This window comes from Anomaloglossus baeobatrachus, chromosome 3 (genome assembly GCF_048569485.1).
Source record: "Anomaloglossus baeobatrachus isolate aAnoBae1 chromosome 3, aAnoBae1.hap1, whole genome shotgun sequence".
In the NCBI taxonomy this organism is placed as follows: domain Eukaryota; kingdom Metazoa; phylum Chordata; class Amphibia; order Anura; family Aromobatidae; genus Anomaloglossus; species Anomaloglossus baeobatrachus.
Window position 1 is genome coordinate 564,182,474 of NC_134355.1, and position 20,061 is coordinate 564,202,534.

General features: G+C 49.5%; 1 protein-coding gene across 2 annotated transcripts in view; it reads right to left on the minus strand.

The window, feature by feature from the left end:
- The window catches only part of KLHL24 (kelch like family member 24), a 99,685-nt gene extending 88,106 nt beyond the window's left edge, over positions 1 to 11,579 (minus strand). For both annotated transcript variants that reach the window (XM_075340908.1, XM_075340907.1), the window contains exons 1-2: positions 11,449 to 11,579; positions 11,025 to 11,125 (exon numbers count right to left, since the gene is read on the minus strand). The gene's annotated coding sequence lies outside the window, so the exon portion shown is untranslated. The remainder of the gene's footprint in view (positions 1 to 11,024; positions 11,126 to 11,448) is intronic.
- Between the last annotated feature and the right edge of the window lie 8,482 nt (positions 11,580 to 20,061).

Sequence of the window (20,061 nt, forward strand, 5' to 3'; positions counted from 1 at the left end):
CCTCGTTCCCCCGCTGATCCGGTCTCCTCGGCGCATCGTCCATTGCTGTCGCTCGCTCTGACCTCTCAGCAGGCGCGCAGTGATGACGTCACCGCGGTCCTCTGCAGAGCTGTCAGAAGAGCGCCGACAGTCACAGCGGGGAGAATGATAAGAGAGGGAGCGCGCCGCTCACTCTCTCATCATTGCTCTCAATTGTATCGGCACCTGCGATGCCGATGCAATTGAAAGCTCGATCCTCGGCGGGGGGCGGTGACAGCGCGGCCACCGGGCCCCCCTGAGTAGCGGTGCGCCACTCCTGCCACCGCGAGTGGGCCCCCCCGGTAGCTCAGGGCCCCGGCATTTGACCGGGTTTGCCGGGTGCTGGCGCCGGCCCTGGACCTCAGCCTGACCTCGACCCCGATTTTGCTCGTTCCTCCAGTCTTTCTCACCGTACTGTGTAGGACCTGGCCTGCCTGATCATCCCCCGCACGCCCCGTGGCCTCTGTATTCTGGCTGACTCTGCAGGGCAGTGCTCTAGCACACACTGTGTGTCCACCTCCATGCTATTTCAGTTCTGTGTAGTGTCTTTTCCTGCAGGGCTCCAGCTTCCCCTGGTAATAGCCTGACACATATACGACGTTTGATATTTTGACCTGTCCCGGGTCTTAAGGCTACTTTACACACAACGATATCGCTAACGATATATCGTCAGGGTCACGGTGTTCATGACGCACATCCGGCGCCGTTAGCGATATCGTTGTGTGTGACTTAGGCTAGGTTCACATGTCCGTCAATTTGTATCAGTCACAATCCGCGGCTCTGGTAAACAACGGAATCCGTTTGGCGGATTCTGTTGTTTCCCATAGACTTGTATGAATGGCGGATTGCAACTAATGACCTTGCATTGCATCCGCTGCGCGGCACATCAGTCGTCTTTGGACTGACGGGCGGAAACAACACAGAATGTAACGTTTTATGGGCCGTCAAAATTAACGCACCGCGCAGGAATCCGTCGCAATCCGTCTAGCTTGTAATGAATGTCTGGATTCCGGCCTGCTCTACTGAGCATGCCCAGCATGTTTGGCACACCCACTGGGCTGTCCCGAACACAAACGGATCACGACGGATCTGTCAAAAAACGGACGCACAGCGGATATAATGGATTCCTGTGAACAAAATCCTGTGAAAAACACATCCGTTGTGTCAGTTGCCATCTAAAAAAACGGCGGATCCGTCGCTGACGGACCTGACGGATTTAAAACAACGGAAATGTGAACCTAGCCTAAAAGGAGCGATCGCAAAAACGTCAAAAATCGTTGATCGTTGACACGTCGCTTCTTTTCATAATATCGTTGGTGGTGCATGCTGCTGGTTGTTCATCGTTCCTGCGGCATCACACATCGCTGTGTGTGACACCGCAGGAACGACGAACATCTACTTACCTGCCTCCACCGGCAATGAGGAAGGAAGAAGGTGGGCGGGATGTTACGTCCCGCTCATTTCCGCCCCTCCTCTGCTATTGGGCGGCCGCTTAGTGATGCCGCTGTGACGCCGAATGAACCTCCCTCTTTAAGGAGAGATTGTTCGGTGTCTCCAGCGACGTCGCTAAGCAGGTATGTGCATGTGATGCTGCCGTAGCAATATTGTTCGCTGCGGCAGCGATCACCCTCATGACGAAACAGCAACGTGGTCGGGTGCTATCGCTAGCGATGTCGCAGCGTGTAAAACACCCGTTAGTCATATGTGCTATACATTATATACAAAAAAAATATATACAAGACAATATTTATAATATTGATAAAATTCCAGAGACTTGTCTAGATAAGAAGTAATTATTAGACAATATATTTTCCATGGCACCACTGACGCAGTATCAACATGACATGTGAGATCAGCCACTCACTTGACGCGGTGGTGACCGGTCTGCTACAATCAGTAGTCACATGTTGTCTTGAATGGAGGTGTCCATCTGCGGCCTTCGTACCAGCCACTGTGTATGAGACTGCCGAGCATAGCGCTTGGCTATTTCCACCAGTCCTATAGACAATGAACGATTCAGAGGCAGAGTACACGCACCTCTGCTCTATTCAGAACATGGCTGTAGACAATGTTCTCATGGTCCCAGGGTCAACGTTATCATTGGGATAGGAGATTTGATTTTTTTGGTTCATCAATTTGTATTTTTTGGAGAACCCCTTTAAATTTCTTTGAATCCAGTAATAGTATCCGTGTATCTGTTTTTGGTACAAGTGCTGTGGAGAAATACAGACCAGCGATGTAGCCTTCCTCGTATATATGACGCCTGATTGATTCTATATATTTTTACGCCATTATCCTATGGGAGAAAACTGCTACCAGCCGATGAGTACATTATGTATTTTATAGATATAATACCACCCAGATTATATATATAGATATATGATATATAATGTGTCTATGTCTTATACATAAGAAGGAAAAAAATACTATTGTTAAGTTATTTGACGTAGCGGCTAATAAACACCGCGTCACTTTAAATAGAAAAAAAAACGAAACCGAGGAACATCCTGGTAAACACAAGAGGGAGAAAAAAAGTAATCACGAACATGAGGCAGTCTCTGACGTCAGCTTCCTTGTGGGTTAAAAGTAGAAACAAAGCAAAACGTCCCTTCCTCTTCTGTGAATTACAGGGAACGGAGAAAAACAGCTGAAAAAAAAAAAGAGCACCAGGAGGCTGACACAAGCACGGAGATTCGTTGGCTGCCCCAGGCCTAACGTGCTGGCACAAGGCCCGAATCTCAAAGAAAAGACAACTGAGGCACTGACAGACTAAAATAACCTCCTCAGCAACAGCCGAGCACTGATCTAACCAATCCTCTGACCTGAGCCAAACTGACACTCTATGGAAAGCAGAACAAACACGTCCTGTGTCTCCGCGCCTCCCCAACCGAATATTCAAATAGGAAGACAATGCCGAAAGGTGAACCGAGTGCAAGGCCAAAGCAGATGGCACACGTCTGCCGCCAGAACCAGCAAAGCCCTCATGTAATATTATTATTGGGGTCAGGACGTCATGGTAAACTCAACGGCACACTGTCAGCCATGCCAAATCACGGCCGGGTATATTGTCACCAGGACAGTGCCAACCTTATAATAGGGAACTGATGGTTATACCATTCCCTTTAACAAAACATGGCACCAGGGCTGATTTAAAGAACTGCCAAAAGTGGCAGCAGCTATGGACCCCACCACCTAAGGGCCTCCACCATCTCAGCCCTACTGGTGGTGCTCAGGATTATAATCTGTCAATATATTGGAACTATTTCTCCACCTTAAAGGGTTCGTACAAAGTTTGGAAGTTACCTCCTACTCTTCAGATAAGAGATAACGTCCTGATTACTGGGGTTCAACCAAGCGGAGATTGAGTATGTGCTCCATTCATTCTCCAATGGGAGCGCCACGGAAAGCTGAGTGGTCAGACCCCGTGATCAGGATGTTATCCCTTATCTATTAGCACATACTGTATGTCAAACTCCCGTATGTGGGGCCCATTATTCTGTATGGAGGACTATGTGGGGCCCATTATTCTGTATGGAGGGCTATGTGGGGCCCATTATTCTGTATGGAGGGCTATGTGGGGCCCATTATTCTGTATAAAGGACTATTTGGGGCCCATTATTCTGTATAAAGGACTATGTGGGGCCCATTATTCTGTATGGAGGGCTATGTGGGGCACATTATTCTGTATGGAAAGCTATGTGGGGCCCATTATTCTGTATGGAGGGCTATGTGGGGCCCATTATTCTGTATAAAGGACTATTTGGGGCCCATTATTCTGTGGGCTATGTGGGGCCCATTATTCTGTATGGAGGACTATGTGGGGCCCATTATTCTGTATGGAGGGCTATGTGGGGCACATTATTCTGTATGGAGGGCTATGTGGGGCCCATTATTCTGTATGGAGGGCTATGTGGGGCCCATTATTCTGTATGGAAAGCTATGTGGGTCCCATTATTCTGTATGGAGGGCTATGTGGGGCCCATTATTCTGTATGGAGGGCTATGTGGGGCACATTATTCTGTATGGAGGGCTATGTGGGGCCCATTATTCTGTATGGAGGGCTATGTGGGGTCCATTATTCTGTATGGAGGACTATGTGGGGTCCATTATTCTGTATGGAGGACTATGTGGTGCCCATTATTCTGTATGGAAAGCTATGTGGGGCCCATTATTCTGTATGGAGGGCTATGTGGGGCACATTATTCTGTATGGAAAGCTATGTGGGTCCCATTATTCTGTATGGAGGGCTATGTGGGGCCCATTATTCTGTATGGAGGGCTATGTGGGGCCCATTATTCTGTATGGAGGGCTATGTGGGGCCCATTATTCTGTATGGAGGGCTATGTGGGGTCCATTATTCTGTATGGAGGACTATGTGGTGCCCATTATTCTGTATGGAAAGCTATGTGGGGCCCATTATTCTGTATGGAGGGCTATGTGGGGCCCATTATTTTGTATAAAGGACTATTTGGGGCCCATTATTCTGTACGGAGGACTATGTAGGGCCTATTATTTTGTATGGAGGACTATTTGGGGTCCATTAATCTGTATGGAGGGCTTTGTGGGGCCTGGAACTAGGTTGGCCCACAACTTTATCCAAGTTTTTAACTTTGGCCCTCTGTGTATTTGAGTTTGACATTCCTGTCCTATAGTTATCGCATAACTTTCAATCTAAGTACAAACCCTTAAAAAAAAAGAAAGGCGCTCCACCTCAGTCATTACATAGTGTAGGCACATAACTGGCAGAAAAGAAGTGACGAGCATGTTGGTCTTCAGGTGACCCGCGCTTCGAGCTACGCACACTCCACTCCTCAAAACAGCCAGATCAGTTTCCTTTTTGCAAACCTTTGGCAGGGACAGAGGACGAGAGAGCTGGGATAAACAATGTAGGCTGGAAATGAGGCCAGGCTAATGTGTAACTGTATAGTGCCAGCACAGCGGGGGTGCAGCTCCGCTCACAGGCTCCACATCTACACAGCAATTCTTACAGTTAACCCAAACTTCACCGCTAGTGTCGCACAATCTGCTAACAACATTACCACGTGCTCAGAGGACACGGCTGTCCTGAGGCAAAACAGATAAACAAAAGCACGTCCTTCTCTGTTTTATTGCAAAAGCAAAGTACCGACGCTGCACTGATATCCGTATTTATGTCCCGGCGTCATAAAGTGATGTATTTATATCAGAAATACATAAAGAATAACAATAGAAGGGTCACAAAGGGTTAAACACCAATGGCGGGGCAACACCATCAGCCAGTTGGTGACTACAGACTACAACACCCGTTACATACAATTTAATCGTTTGCAGCATATTCATAACCTCAACATATAACCGATGTTGAGGTTATGAATAAGGTGTATATCCCCGAAACGCGTAGACCCTTCTTTTGGGACATCTATTTTACATGTATCGGATGGTGATGTGAGGCTTTTTCCTACGGCTGTTTTTACTTTTGGACAAACAATAAAAGAATAATTTGATCCCACAGTGGAGGTGCTGGACTCTCTCTTGGTAGATTTATGGAGGTCAGTCATGCTTGGGTCTCACCGCTACAGATTGGACTAGTCCGGGGGAAGTGATGCCCCGCCGCACTGGCCCTAGTATTGGCACATCTGTAAACGTTGGTCTTGGATAACAAAGACATTACTAGAAGGCAAAAAGGGGGCTTTAAAGTGTTATGACGGCAGTTTATTCATGTGATAGGGGATTACTTCTCTGGGACACAATCAATCAGTCCCAAAAACAGATATATCAGTGGCCATAAATCAGTGGTTAAATATGAGAGCATATTCTAATGATAAATTTGCTTTACAAGGGTTTTTGAAGTCCTTATATATCAGTGGTCCCCAACCAGTCGCTTGTGAGCCGCATATGATGGGTCCATGATGGGTGGCTCGCGGCTGCCTGACAGCACCAGTTCTAACAAGAAGTCATGAAGCGCGGGTCTCCAGATGGTGACTCTTGTGAGTAGCCCCCACAGAAGAGCAGATCTGGATGACAGATCAATATAGTAAGCTGGATATAGGTGATACTGACAAAATTGTGGTAGGAGAATACCCAATACCCATTATTATACTTATATTGGGGGCTCTGGGAGTCATTACTGAGGAGATGGGGTGGCAGGAGCTAGATATCACTGCTCGGGGGGCTCTGGATGTGGCTCCCGGCCCTATCTCAGAACTGTATGTGACTCTCATGATAACAAAGGTTGGAGACCACTGCTATGTGTACTAAGGTTGGACTCCAGCCTCCTCACAATCAGCTCATCATATCGCCTCACTCTTCAGAAAAGGTCACCATGGACAATACATCACGATACTGTGTCACTTCGTCCATGGAGAAGACTTGGAGCCCACATTATTATAATAGGTGGGGGTCCCCTGGGTTCTGATCCCAGCAGTCGCCTCTCCCGTGCACATTTTGGGACGATCCCTTCTCACACTTCACATGTCACGTGGAATGACTGGGTCCTTAGGGACAAGACACAACAGCCAGAGCTCGCACTGAGCTGCAGAACATAAATCTGGCTGATATGATTACAGCCAACCAAGGTGCCTCAGGCTGGAGGAGAATAAATAACCCTACCTAATGTTACGAAACCTTGCCCTCCCCTCTGCTGGGACACGGTGTAAATAAACACGGTGAGCCGGCTCACGTGATTGGGCTGAGGCGAGGTCGGCCCCTGCGAGCAGCTGTTTGCCTTTGTGTTTTGTGTACAGGTGAGAGAGGACAGGTGAGCAGATCACAGACGACAACACGCAGAACTTCCGAAGAAACGTTTGTAACCCGAGGCGGAGAACCATATAGTAAAGCTGATCTCCAGACAGCCGGGAGCCACGAATGATAGACAACCTCACCATGCAGCTCACGATGTGAGAAGGGATACTGTGCTCGATGCCAGTCAGGCCCTGGTCCTCTGCCATCCAGCGCCCGACAACTGTACATTACAAAGCAGGCACCAATACTGGATCATCACTAGGAAGCACAGATCGGTCCTTACTATATAGTGCCCTCATTGCTTATGACTGATCAGAGGCTCAAAGACATTCACTCTACTTAGAAGGGATCTTCCTATAAAGTGATGATATATAGTTATGGACAAAAGTGTTGGCACCCTTGAAACTGTTCCAGAAAAATAAGTATTATTGCAATTACACATATTTTGTAATATACATGTTTATTTTCTTTGTGTGTACTGGAATAACACAAAAAAAATATAGAAAAAAAATGCAAATTGGACATAATTTCACACAAAACTCAAAAAAAAGGGTCGGACAAAATTGTTGGCACCCTCAAATTAGTATTTGGATGCACATCCTTTGGAATAAATAACTGCAATCAATCGCTTCCTAAAGCAATCAACAAAAGCTTGTTACACCTCTCACCTGTAATTTTGGACCACTCTCCTTTTGTAAACTGCTCCAGGTCTCTCATATTTGAAGGCGTCTTCTCCCAACAACAATTTTAAGATCTCTCCACAGGAGTTTAATGGGATTTAGATTCAGACTCATTGATGCCCACTCAACAAGAAAAATTGGTGAAAGGTTGCAGCACAAGATAGTCCGGATGGTGGATAGGCAGCCCCAATCAAGTTCCAAAGAAACTCAAGCTGTCCAGCAGGCTTAATGCAAGAGGGAACTATCCATCGATATTTGATGAAATGAAACACTATGGCAGGAGACCCAGGAGGACCCCACTGCTGACACAGAGATAGTAAAAAAACTAGATTACAATTTTCCAGAATGTACGTGAGTAAGCCAAAATCCTTCTGGGAAAGTGTCTTGTGGAGAGATGAGGTTAAGATAGAGCTTTTAGGTAAAGCACATTATTCTACTGTTTACCGAAAATGGAATGAGGTTTACAAAGAAAAGAACACAGTACCTACAGTCAAATATGGTGGGGGTTCAAAGATGATTTGGGGCTGTTTTGCTGCATCTGGCACTGGGGGCATTGAATCTGTGCAAAGCTTCATGAAATCTGAAGATTACCAAAAGATTTTCGGTGACAATGTAGGACCCACAGACAAAGACCTGGGTTTGCGTTCTAGGTCATGGGTTTTTCAGCAGAACAAAAACCCCAAACATACTTCAAGAAGCTCCAGATATGGTTGGAAACAAATGCTGGAGTGTTCTGAACTGGCCAGCAATGAGTCCAGATCGAAATCCCATTGAACACCTGTGGAGAGATCTTAAAATTGTTGTTGGGAGAAGACGCCTTCAAATATGAGAGACCTGGAGTAGTTGGCAAAAGACGAGTGGTCACAAATTCCAGGTGAGAGGTGGAAGAAGCTTGTTGATGCTTCTAGGAAGTGACTGATTGCAGTTATTTATCCTAAAGAGAGAACAAGCAAATATTAAGTTGAGCCTGCCAACAATTTTGTCCGGCTCTTTATGGGGGTTTTATGTGAAATTATGTACAATTTGCATTTCTTTCTTTGTTTTTTTTTTTTGTATACTTGCAATCATTTTCTGGGAGAAATATTTCATTTTCTGGAACAATTTCAAGGGTGCCAACACTATCAGCCATGACTGTATCACTAGGACAGGCTAGCGGGGGTCCGACTGCTTGGAATGAAGAGGATGCAACACTGGGATCAGGCTGCAGCCAATGTGAATGGGGCCAGCAGCAGGTCCCTGCACCGCCAGGTCACTGGGGGCGCTGTTGAGTAGGGAAATGTTAAAAGGAGGAGCAACCCTACAACAGCACAACGGCCCCCCCATTCTAGAGGTCAGAACCTCACTGATCATGAGGTCATATCCTAAACGTATGTCCTCAGTTATAGGGTTATCACAAAATGTTCGGACCCCCACTGATACTGAGAAGCTGGATCTGAAGATCCCCATCTTGGATGGAGGGGAGGTGCCAGTGCGCCACTATTCACAGAAGTCCTACACACAATGGGATAGGGAGAACTTGCTATTATGGCAATGCCCCTGTAATAAGAACGGAAAACAATTTAAACTAGCCTTAACCCCTCAGTGAACAATCACAATGGGATATTCCAGTTTTTGCCAGTGATCATCAATGCGCTGGCACATAACTAATGTACATTAGGTATGCACATTTTCCTTCAAAAGCAGCGCCACACTTGTCCTAAGGTCGTGAGTGGTATTGCAATTTATTATCATGCACTTAACGGAGCTGAACTGCAATGTCGCACACAGCCCGTGGACATGTGTGGAGCGAAGCGGCCTCTGGCATCGGGTGTGCAATATTATGTGTAAATTCTATCATAAAGGAATACGACTCCATAGATGGAGAGTGATGTATGAGGTGTATACGGAGGCTACAGACGTGTCAGACATATATGTGGTGGAGACATGTACAAGACATGAATAAGACATATATGGACACTAAAGAGAGATATATATATATATATATATATATCATATATGGACACACATATATAAAGGTGCCATCTGTACAATGCTGACTGTACAATGTCATCTGTACAATGCTGACTATACAATTGTACAATGCCATCTGTACAATGCTGACTCTACAATGCCGTCTATACAACTGTACAATGCCGACTATACAATGCTGACGGTAGTATGCCGACTGTACAATGCTGACGGTAGTATGCCGACTGTACAATGCTGACTGTAGTATGTCGTGTGTACAATGCTGACTGTAGTATGTCGTGTGTACAATGCTGACTGTAGTATGCCGTGTGTACAATGCTGACTGTAGTATGCCGTGTGTACAATGCTGACTGTAGTATGTCATGTGTACAATGCTGACTGTAGTATGTCGTGTGTACAATGCTGACTGTAGTATGCCGTGTGTACAATGCTGACTGTAGTATGTTGTGTGTACAATGCTGACTGTAGTATGTCGTGTGTACAATGCTGACTGTAGTATGTCGTGTGTACAATGCTGACTGTAGTATGTCGTGTGTACAATGCTGACTGTAGTATGCCGTGTGTACAATGCTGACTGTAGTATGCCGTGTGTACAATGCTGACTGTAGTATGTCGTGTGTACAATGCTGACTGTAGTATGCCGTGTGTACAATGCTGACTGTAGTATGCCGTGTGTACAATGCTGACTGTAGTATGCCGTGTGTACAATGCTGACAGTAGTATGTCGTGTGTACAATGCTGACTGTAGTATGTCGTGTGTACAATGCTGACTGTAGTATGTCGTGTGTACAATGCTGACTGTAGTATGTCGTGTGTACAATGCTGACTGTAGTATGCCGTGTGTACAATGCTGACTGTAGTATGCTGACTGTACAATGCTGACTGTAGTATGCCGTGTGTACAATGCTGACTGTAGTATGCCGTGTGTACAATGCTGACTGTAGTATGCCGTGTGTACAATGCTGACTGTAGTATGTCGTGTGTACAATGCTAACAGTAGTATGTCGTGTGTACAATGCTGACTGTAGTATGTCGTGTGTACAATGCTGACTGTAGTATGTCGTGTGTACAATGCTGACTGTAGTATGCTGACTGTACAATGTCGTGTGTACAATGATGCTATACAATATGGACTATACAATACAGACTGTACAATATGATCTGTACAATATGATCTGTACACTGGTGGACACAGACAGATAGGGCCTCTGTGCAATAACAATATATTGGCCCTTTGCAGCCCAAGAGCTCATGATCCTGCACAATTCCACCTGCCTTGGAGGACAAGCGCTCCCTAACCTCTTGGGCCCCTGGACCGCACAGGATCCACCAATGATATGTCTGCCCCTGGATCTGTACAATATGATTTGTACAATACGGACTGTACAATGTGGTCTGTACAATATGATCTGTGCAATACGATATCTACAACACAGTCTGTAGAATGCAATATGGTCTGTAGCATCCTAGTTAATAGCAATGTCCTCTCTGTATGTCACTATTTCTGTGGATAGAGCCCACAGGCTATAATGAGCTCCAGCAGAGCAGCTGGGGACAACTACAAGTCCCAGCATGCCCCTGCACGACAATAGTTGTCAGGGGGCAGTAGATGTAAGAATGTAGGTGTCTGCCACTGACCTGAGCGCCTCCTCCTGCATGGACGGTGCCGGCCCCGCTGTGCTCGGTCACTCAGGGATGCGGCTCCTGGATGTTCCCGTCTCTCTCCGGTCTCTTCTCTCCTTGAAAACAAAGAGCAGTGAACACATGACACTGAAGATCCAAAACATGTGACGTCACCAGGATGGGCCAATCACAGCGCCCCCGGGGATGCCGGGAGGTGTAGTTCTCAGCGGGTGGCACGTCACCGGGACGGACTGGTGCGGTGTCTGTAATAGCGGGCTCGTCCGTCCTGGATGTTACTGACCTACAAGTGCCCTGCACACCTATGGATCTCACTAGATATAAGCTATTGTTCTCTGGCATCAGGCTGTTTTTCCCTCACCCCCTTGCTAGTGTTCTGCATACTGTTTTTTTACAATAAAGTGCAGTAAGCAGCTCCTACCTGTAGAGGCGCTGCCGGGCAGTTCTCTCAGGGCCCGTGTGGCCCCGCTCTTAGGCAGGGCTGTGAGGGCTGCACATCTGCTGGCGTCGTCTCCTGCCCATATATTGTATGGAGTTCACTTTCTGACTGGATTCAGTGTGCAGACCTGCAGAGTGGGGTAAAGAGGCGGATCCCTCACAGTGAGCGCGGAGGTCATCACTGTCATCTATGGGTGTCGTTACTAACAACCTCACAATTTGTGTAGCAGACTTTGGGGCCATTTTCGTCTTTCCCTGTGACGAAATGTAAAATCTGAGGCTAAAATAATATTTTAGTGGTAAAAATGTAATTATTTTATCTGTTAATAACATTCTGTGATCGCCTGTGGTGTCCATAGCTCACTGCACCCTGGATGAATTCATTGAGAGGTGCCGTTTCCAATAATGGGATAACTTGTGGGGGTTCCAGCTGTTTTGGCACCTCAGGGGCTCTGCAAATAGGACAAGCCGTCCGCAATCCATTTCAGCCAAATTAAGGCACTAAAGTTCAGACATCACTCCTTCTGTCCTTCCCTCTTTCCATCCTTCCCTCTTTCCATCCTTCCCTCTTTCCATCCTTCCGCCCTTCACTCCTTCCATCCCTCCCTCCTTCCATTCTCCCGTTCTTTCCTCATTCCATCCTTTCCTCCTTCCATCCTTCCCTCATTCCATCCTTCCCTCCTTCCATCCTTCCCTCCTTCCATCCTTCCCTCATTCCATCCTTCTGTTCTTCTGTGATGCCCTGGACTAGTCAGGTCGTCCCAGGTAGTCCCATGCACACACACCCCTCCCCTTAGAAAGGTGACAGCAGCCAAACTACAAACCTTTGTCACCACCCTCCGAGTTTGATGTTCACACCAGGGGGTGGAGCCAGGCAGTTGGCTCCGCCCACCGAGGAGTTCACAGGCCCGGAGGCGGGAAAAACAGTACATGAGTTTTAGGTTTGACAGGGGAAGGAAGTGAAGTCAAGTTCAAGGGCAGACCTGTGCTCAGGCCTGCCAAAGTCTACACCAGGTGTCTGAGTTGGAGCCCAGTCACCTCTGGCAAAGAGGCAGACGGTGGTGGCCGCCTGCAGGAGCTGGCATTACAGCCGGTGGAACCGTAGGGACCGGAGACGGGCGGCGGCCTGCCAGTACCGAACTGGGGAACCGATTGGAAACCGGAGCACCAGGAGGGGTACTCAGACCCAGTACGAGGCCCAGAAACAACTAGGCTAAGTCAAATCAACTGATTGAGGACTGGACTTTAGGACCTTTTCCACACAAGACCCGACTGAAGACAACAGCCCAACCATTAGGGTAAAGCCACCGCCAAGCCATAGAGACCCAAGGGGCCAACGTCTGCGGGCAAACAGGGCTCTCCCGACACATAGCAAGCCGGGGAGCGGACTACCGTTGCTTAGGCATAATAGTCATAACGTTTACACTAAAGAGGTGCAGGAAAAAGGCGGGCACCGTTCATCTTGTTTGGTTTACCAGAGACTCCAGCGTGTTTTATCATAGTGAGTACACCAGTGCCTTCGGGCCGCGCACCGTGCCGCACCAGCACCCCAGCACGCATCCATGCCCTCGCCTCAGCACCTCCCTCGGGCCCCCGGGACCATCACTCCCCTCCACGGAGGGGGTCAACACCAAGCTGCGCAACATCGTCCCCAGGAGCCTAGTCAACGGCAGAGGTGGTGTCCATCCATTCACCACAACCCGTGGGTGGTGTCACGAACTTAAATCCCCTGCAAACCACCGCGGCTCCGGACGTGGACCTCCCCACCGAAGTCCCTACGTGTAGCGCCAACCCCCTTTCAGAGCGACGTGACCCCCGGGTCCATGGAGAGCTCGAGCCACCCACCGACGAGCACAGATCCGAGTGGCTCGGCAGCCGGCCGAGCCCCGGGGCAGTACACATCGACTCTTCTGGCGTCACGAACAGGATTGAACCCATCCACTTACCTGTGGAAGTGCGCCTTGAAGTTATCGTCAGCTGAGTCCCCGTTGAAAAATTGCAGAATCCGCCATCTTGTCACCTTCCTGTGGCGCGAAGTTTCCGCCCAAGCCGTCTTCTCCAAGCAAAAAAGGACGCGAAAGTGAAGCCCTGCCCCCTGAGAGCGGAGCGGTGCAAAAAGCAAGTGAAGTGCCCCGAAAAGACCAAGGGGGAACGGGTGAAGATCCTGCCTCATGTGACTGAGGGGATAAAAGGCAGGGACTCCAGGACTCTGCCACCCGTCTGGTTCCTGGAAGTGCAAGCTGCAACGTGTCCGCCCCGTCCGGAGAGCCAGAATTTCCCGAGCCCGCGCCTGGAACAGCGGCGTGGGTGGAAGCCCGGACAACGATGATGTGCTGCCGTCTCCAAGCCCAGGTACGCTTCCTCATGGAGCGATGGGTGGCCGAGATGGAGGGGATAGCCGCCGCCGTGCGGGCCCGTGAAGTGGCGACAGTGTTGGAGGAAAGGGTACGCGACCCACGCCCCTGTGTCCTGGAGGGACCGACCGCTGCGGTTGAGGGACCCGCTCTGCTTCCGTCCTCCATACTGCCTCCCCCACTGCCCGTACTGGTCACCGCTACCTCTCCGCTCGGATCCCCACCCCCGTCACCGGTGGCGGAGTCCATACCCGACGCCTATAAGGAGCCACCTGCGGCCGCAGCACGAGGACAGCCGCCCGCGCGGCCTGCACCACCCCCGCTCCCGTGGAAGGCCAATTCCCGGAAGGTGCCCGTGCCTGACGTGATCCCGCCAGTCCCGGAGGAGCCTGTCCCCCAGGAGAACCTGGCCCCGGAAGTCCGCCCAGACAAGGAGGAGAAGGAGAAGGGCGCTGCCCGGAAGAAGGCCCAGCAGGTGAGGCTGGTTGTCTCCGGGTCTCAGACCTCGGCTGAGTTCCCACGGGGTGGCCGCTGTAAAGCAGCAGGGCCGGTCGTGACACAGCGGGGTTCCCCATGGAGGGTGTCGGTTGTCGCCGGCACCGGGGAGCACCGACTGGGCCAGACCGCCGCATCGAGAGACCCTGGGCAGGTAGACTCCCCGTACTGGGAGCGGCCGCCAAACCAGCTGGGCCGGGAAATCAAGGCCCGAGAGAAGAGGAAAGCCGAGATCCTGGCCCGTACCATCTGGGAAAAGGACAATCTAAGAAGAGCCACCTACCGGGTGCGGGGCCCGAAGTACGAGGGCCAGGTCCGGCGATTTGATCCTGACCGTGGATATTGCTTTATATACGAGCCCGGCCTGTAGGCTGAAGTCTTTGTGTCCCATCGGGACGTGTACCCGCATTTACCTATGGGTCACCCGGACCGTGACCTGGCACCCAGCGAACTGGTCAGCTACACCCGCCATTGCGGGGAGAGGGGCTGGTTTGCCCTTGATGTACAGAGAAGGGCACACCAAGAAGGCCCAAGGCGCTCCCGGTCCCCTCCCCCACCGTACAGCTCAGAGATTACCGTGGAGGAGGAGTATGAAGAGGATGAAAGTTAAAGGCAGCGGATCCCGGCTGCCAAGTTGAACACAGTCCCCGTTGGGACCCTACTGCCCATCCCCGTTGGGACTTTGTTTATGCCCCGTTCATAAGAGACAAGGCCGAGAACTTGCAGGCCACCAAAAACTTTTGGGTTTGTAAATAGTCCCTTTACCGGCCTGTCCCGTTTCACAACCTCCGGAGAGGCAGACTGGAGGATGGGCCTGCGGGAAAAAGATGGCCGAGGCCCGCCACCATTGCAACCGGTGGCGATCCTCCAGGTCAGGGGCCCCCTGGACGTGGGGCCTCTGAAAGACAAACAGGTGTGAAACCCTGCACCTGTCCCGTTAAACAACACCTGGGCCCGTTCCTGGACTGGGGAAAAGGGGTGCTGCCCATTTCTTATGGCTAGGTTTGTTTGGGTGGGTGACTGAAGGACCCGGTCCCGTTCCCGCATTGATAAAAAGGTTATAGTTTGCAACGTTCAAGTATCTGCCTCCCGCAAGGGAAGAATTGAGACAAATCTTTGAAGTTTATACAAATGTTTGTATACTTGTAACATGTTTACAGTTATAAAGAAAATAAACTGATGGTGGACGGGCAGCCCGCTGACGGTCTGCATTAAACCAATGGGGAATGTGACGCCCTGGACTAGAAAGGTCGTCACAGGTAGTCCCATGCACACACACCCCTCCCCTTAGAAAGGTGACAGCAGCTAAACTACAAATCTTTGTCCCCACCCTCCGGGTTTGATGTTCACACCAGGGGGCGGAGCCAGGCGGTTGGCTCCGCCCACCAAGGAGTTCACAGGCCCGGAGGTGGGGAAAAACAGTAGATGAGTTTTAGCTTTGACAGTGGAAAGAAGTGAAGTAAAGTTCAAGGGCAGACCTGTGCTCAGGCCTGCCAAAGTCTACACCAGGTGTCTGGGTTGGAGCCCAGTCACCTCTGGCAAAGAGGCAGACGGTGGTGGCTGCCTGGAGGAGCTGGAATTACAGCGGGTGGAACCGTAGGAACCGGAGACGGGCGGTGGCCCACCAGTACCGAACCGGGGAACCGATTGGAAACCGGAGCACCAGGAGGGGTACTCAGACCCAGTACGAGGCCCAGAAACAACTAGGCTAAGTCAAATTAACTGATTGAGGACTGGACTTTAGGACCTTTCCCACACAAGACCCGACTGAAGACAACAGACCAACCATTAGGGTAAAGCCACCGCCAAGGCATAGAGACCCAAGGGGCCAGCGTCTGCGGGCAAACAGGGCTCTCCCGACACATAGCAAGCCGGGTAGCGGACTACCGTTGCTTAGGCATAAGAGTCATAAAGTTTACACTAAAGAGGTACAGGAAAAAGGCGGAAACCACCAACCTGTTAAGGGGAAGCTGCAGCTGGCTACGGGCACCGTTCATCATCTTGTTTGGTTTACCAGAGACTCCAGCGTGTTTTATCATAGTGAGTACACCACTGCCTTGGGACCGCGCACCGCACCGCACCAGCACCCCAGCACGCATCCATCCCCTTGCCTCAGCACCTCCCTCGGGCCCCCGGGACCATCATCCCCCTACCCACGGGCGGGGTCAACACCAAGCTGCGCAACACCGTCCCCGGGAGCCTAGTCAACGGCAGCGGTGGTGTCCATCCATTCACCACAACCCGTGGGTGGCGTCACGAACTTAAATCCCCTGCAAACCACCGCGGCTCCGGCCGTTGACCTCCCCACCGAAGTCCCTACGTGTAGCTCCAACCCCCTTTCAGAGCGACTTGACCCCTGGGTCCGTGGAGAGCTCGAGCCACCCACCGACGAGCACGGATCCGAGCGGCTCGGCAGTCGGCCGAGCCCCGGGGCGGTACACTTCTCTCTTTCCATCCTTCCATCCCTCCCTCCTTCTATCCCTCCGCCCTTCCCTCCTTCCGTCCCACCCTCATTACATTCTTCCATCCTTCCCTCCTTCCATCCCTCCCTCCTTCCATTCTTGAGTCCTTCCCTCATTCCATCCTTCCCTCCTTCTGTCCTTCCCTCCTTCTGTCCTTCCCTCCTTCTGTCCCTCCCTCCTTCCATTATTCCATTCTTCCCTCCTTCCATCCTTCCCTCTTTCCATCCTTCCGTCTTTCCCTCGTGCCATCCTTTCTTCCTTCCCTCCTTCCTTCCTTCTGTTGTGCCCTCTTTCCATCCTTCCGTCCTTCCTTCCTTCCTTCCATTCTTTCCTCCTTCCGTTCTTTTGTCCTTCCTTCCCTCCTTCTGTCCTTCCCTCTTTCCATCTTTCCGTCCTTCCCTGGTTCCATCCTTTCTTCCTTCCCGCCTTCCGTCCTTCCTTCCTTCTGTCTTTCCCTCCTTCCGTCCTTCCTTCCTTCTGTCTTGCCCTCTTTCCGTCCTTCTGACCTTCCATCCTTCCATTCTTCCCTCCTTCCGTCCTTCCTTTCATCCTTCTGTCCTTCCCTCTTTCCATCCTTTCCTCCTTACGTCCTTCCCTTCTGCACGCAATCAGTAGTTTCCTGCCACTTATGGGTATCAGTGTACTCAGGAGAAATTGCACAACAAATTGTAGTGTCCATTTTTTCTTTTTAGTTTTGTGAAAATGAATAATATGGGGCTAATGCAACATTTGAGGAAAAATAAGTAGTAATTTTTAATTTGAAGAGAATCTGTCAGCGGCATTTTACTAAAGGCCGCTTTACTCGCAACAACATCGCTAATGAGATGTTGTTGGGGTCACGGAATTCATGACGCACATCTGGCCTCGTTAGCGACGTTGTTGCGTGTGAAACGCAGGAGCGACCGTTAACGAGCAAAAATACTCACCATATCGTTGCTCGTTGACACGGTGCTCTATTCCCAAATATCGTTGTTGCAGCAGGTACGATGTTGTTTGTCGTTTTTGCGGCAGCACACATCGCAGGAACGAGAAACCACATCGTACCTGCGGCCACACGCAATGAGGAAGGAAGGAGGTGGGCGGGATGTTTGTCCCGCTCATCTCCGCCCCTCTGCTTCTATTGGGCGGCCGCTTAATGACGTCGCTGTGACGCGGAATGAACCTCCCCCTTAGAAAGCAGGCGGATCGCCGGCAACAGCGACATCGCAGGAAAGGTAAGTCCGTGTGACGGGGACTAACGGTGTTGGCGCCACGGGAAGCGATTTGCCCGTGACACACAACCGACGGGCGGGAACGCTCACTAGCAATATCAGTAACGATATCGCAGCGTGTAAAGTGGCCTTTAGTAAATAGAGGTAGGGCCATATTGGCACCGTGATACTGATTACAATGATACCAGTGGATAAGAAATTATTTTTTGTAGATTTTATTTTAAAGGGAATCTGTCACCTTTTTGCATTTTATTAGTTATTAATATGGGCCTACAGGTGGCATAGAGGTGAAATCAGCCATACCAGCCTCCTGGATGAGGGGACGTTTTGGAATCCTCTTTTATATCTTCTATCTTCCAGGCTATGGGGTGTGCTATCCAGAAGATAAGCCACCTCCGGTCTTTATTATACAGGACTCCTCCTCCCCTTCTCTTCACAGGTGTCCTTATGATGTCAGGAGCGTGGCCAGAAATCCCGCCCCTGCACATTCTGCCTGCCGTTTCTCCCTGCATTGTTCCACCCTTCTGTGGGCGTAGGCTTCAATTTTGCTGTGCGCAGGCGCTGGGGAGTCACTGCTGCATCACTGTGCAGGGAAGAACGGCAGGCAGAATGTGCAGGCATGGGATTTTTGGCCACCAGATGCCATAGGCACAATGAAGAGAAGGGGAGGAGGAATCCTGTATAATGAAGACTGGAGGCTTCCAGGCCTATCTTCCAGGCAGCGCGCACCCCATAGCCTGAATATATAAAAGAGGATTTTTCCAAAACGTCCCATCATCCAGGAGGCACACAGGTATGGCTAATTTCACCTTTATGCCACCTATATGCCCATATTAATAACTAGAAGAATGCAAAAGGGTGACAGATTCCCTTTAACCTGTGCTGGAAGTTTTCTTTTAATCCTATCTTCATATGGTGGGGGTGGGGGGTGGCGGAAGTGTCTTCAGCTCTGCTCCGACCCCTCCGCTGCCTCTTGGTGTCTTTTTTTTATTCCTTATTTACATTTTGCACTGGAGCTATCCTACAGCCGCAGACGGCGCATGCGCAGAATGATCTCATTGTGGGCCTCAGGAAAAGCTGCGCATGCGCAGATTGCTCAGTGCCGGGCATCTGCTCCCAGAGTGATGGAGCTACGTTTTCCATTGTTATGATGAAACAAATATAATGTTTAATTTGCTTACAGATATAAAACTTTGATGAATGAAGAAAAATTCAGATTCTTATTATGTTTCTAAAGCCCCATGTTGTACACATGAAAACGGTTTAGGTAGCAAAGACAGTAAAAACAAAGACAATACATGACTGACAGGCTGGTTCAGTGGGTAAGTGTGCTTGCCAGGGCTTACAATCTACAAGATGATAAGAACCACTCATGTTCAGAAATATGAAGCCACATGTGACCTGCTGCGCAAATACATGGCGGCCCAGGTAATCTCAGGTCCTTAGAACTGCTCTTGTATTGTGTTGGGTATCGGAGTGCATGCTCCGTGTGTGATAATTTACTGAAATGAGTAAATTGATTTTCAGTTTTTCTAATCCTCATTCCATCTTGTCCTTACAAAACCTGTGGTTTGTGAAGTCTGAATAAAAGTTATTCATTCATGCAAATCAAGTGCACACCCTAATGTCTGCGATCCAGGTTTTTTTTTTTTTATGGTAATATCACTCCTCAACATCTGCAGTTTAAGTCTGGCCTTTGTGCGATATCCCAGACTGCTGAAGGGGAATTAGTGCACAGAAGCATCAAAAGTACAATCCACAATGAAGGGAAACCAAGTGTCTGACTGATGTGTTCATACTTGATATCAAATAACATGAAATATATTTCCATTTGTAAATATGAATATATAGAGTAAATAAGAGAATATACTTCCTTCCACCTGTATAGTATTAAACAAGACCTAATAAGTCTAGGTGGAATGTGGCTGGAAGTATACAAATTATAAACTGTACTAGCAGTCAGTGGCAGAGTACCCAGTGGCATTCGGAAATCAGTGCCGCTCTGGCAAGTGACATCACTTGCGAGGGTGGCACTGGTCTCTGAATGCCGCCATGTACTCTAACAATCAGTGCA